At 51.5% G+C, this 2104-nt stretch overlaps 1 protein-coding gene across 2 annotated transcripts in view; it reads left to right on the top strand.

Moving 5' to 3' along the window:
• Positions 1-1933: 1933 nt before the first annotated feature.
• SLC12A8 (solute carrier family 12 member 8) overlaps positions 1934-2104 on the top strand; it is a 50769-nt gene continuing 50598 nt past the window's right edge. For both annotated transcript variants that reach the window (XR_001875774.1, XM_017820838.1), the window contains exon 1: positions 1934-1984. The gene's annotated coding sequence lies outside the window, so the exon portion shown is untranslated. The remainder of the gene's footprint in view (positions 1985-2104) is intronic.

Below are 2104 nucleotides of genomic sequence, written 5' to 3'. Positions count from 1 at the left end.
ATCACATATTCATTACAAGTAAGCTAAGTTGGAGCCACTTCTCTTGCCTTTGTGCTACCTTATTATTTTCAAAATCTGTTCTTTAAAGAAAGCAAACTGCTGTGCATGTGACTGCCCCTGGTTGATTGCCTTTGGAGATGGGACAGTTTATGCCAGTTATGGTTTTCTTCACGTGCTGAGTATGGAAAAGAAGTGTGCTCCTCCAAAACACACACAGCCCTGCTGAAAGAATGCTCCTTCTCTTGGAAGGATTCTCTTGCCAAGAAGGAAAATGTTGAAAATTGCCATGACTTAAATAGGAGCAGACAGAGCTCAACACCGACCACTTCTGAAAGTGCTTCTTAACAGCAGTGCTTGGTGATTTTAATGTGTCAATGCGGTCCTTGAAAATACCTTTTGCTGGAATTCATCTGTAGTTCTTTCCAGTGAGGAGGCAGGATTTCCCAAAGAAGTGTTCAGCAGTGGGGAGTGGCCGTGGCAACTGGCCCAAGAAACTTCTTTAGCACTTGGCTTGTGTGCTCATGTGTGTAGGGGCAAATATGCCTGCAGGCAGGTGACAGGGCTTGGTCCTCCAGGAATTAGTGACTCTTCATCAGTTCTGCAACAAATCGAACATACTTATTTCAGATTTTGCACTGGCCCTCAAGATAGGAGAATCTGGCTGAACCTGTTCCCTGGTAGTTGTACAGAGTGTAAAAAGGGAGCTGCAGGAGAGCTTTTGAAATATTCCAGGAATGGAATATCCTGGGGAGATACCCACAGAATTGGGATTGTTCAGTCTGGGAAGGAGGCTTAGGGGTGACCTAATTGCAGCCTTACAGTACCTGAAAGGGAGCTGACAAGAAAGATGAAGAGAAACTATTTACAAGAGCATGTAGTGACAGGACAAGGGGGAACGGCTTCAAACTGAAGGAGGGCAGGTTTAGATTAGATATAAGAAAGAAATTCTTTACTGTGAGGGTGGTTAGACACTGGCACAGGTTGCCCAGAGAAGCTGTGGATGCCCCAACCCTGGAAGTGTTCAAGGCCAGGTTGGATGCAGCTCTGAGCAACCTGGGATAGTGGAAGGTGTCCCTGCCCATGGCAGGGGGATTGGAAGTGAATGATCTTTAAGATCCCCTTGAACCCAAACCATTCTGTGATTCTATGATTTCCTCAGGCTTCATCCTCCTTTGAGAAGTCATCTGTCTCCTCTGAACTCTTCCTTTCCTTTTCTGCCACTTGCTTGTCCTTGCTGTTTCCATCCAAGAGTGAAGGCTTGTTTACACTTTGCCCTGCAGGACACTCTGGAAAATCAAAGTGGGTTCGTTCACTAGGCTACATGGATGTCTTTTGTAGGTACTTTATTGAAAATTAAAATGGCCCTAACACATTTTAGAAGTAAATGAAATCTGTGAATGCTGCACGAGCTGGCTCTAGATTTGATCCTGTTAACATCGAGACTGTCCAAAATTCGTGCCTTTAATTCAGATGGAGTTTTGCCTATGCAAGGTCACAGAATTTCTTGGCAGCCCAGGGCTGAGAAGTTACGCTGGAGCGAGTTCCTATCGAGACCGAGATGTGCGGAATCAGAGTCCCCTTTCCCTGTGGCCAAGCGTTTCCTCCTGCCGCAACCGAGCAGCTATATCAATTTGGTTATTTATTTTTTATTTTTATTTTTTTTATCAGACTCCTGAGAACAGCAGATTTAGTGGAAGTCTGCTCCTAAACCCTCAGTAGTTTCCCACACCCTGCCATGCTCGTGCCGCCGCCGCGGGCGCTGCGGGGTCTCGGCGCTCCGGGAAGCAGCACCCGGCGTGTGTCCCACGGGCCCGGGTGGGACCTGCCCGAGGTGGCAGATGCAGATGCAGCCGCGGGGGCGGGCGCGGTGCCCGGGCAGACGTGGCAGCGCCCGGGGCCGCCCCGGCGGGAGGCGGCGCCGCGGGAGCGCGGGCCGGGGGCGGCGGCCGCGGGAAGGAGGGAGGGAGGGTCCGGGAGCCGCCAGGTGAGTGGAGCCGGGGCGGCGGGGACACCCTCGGGCCGGGGGGGCACAAACCTGAGCGATGGGGGCGGCGCAGGTGGTGCTTTGCCCGCTGGTCCCTCCGGCCGCGGCGTTGCGGCGGCT

This window comes from Lepidothrix coronata, unplaced genomic scaffold, assembly GCF_001604755.1.
Source record: "Lepidothrix coronata isolate B3197 unplaced genomic scaffold, Lepidothrix_coronata-1.0 Scaffold86, whole genome shotgun sequence".
Taxonomy (NCBI): domain Eukaryota; kingdom Metazoa; phylum Chordata; class Aves; order Passeriformes; family Pipridae; genus Lepidothrix; species Lepidothrix coronata.
Note: the sequence above shows the minus strand (reverse complement) of the source record. Positions and strands in the feature narration are given on the sequence as shown.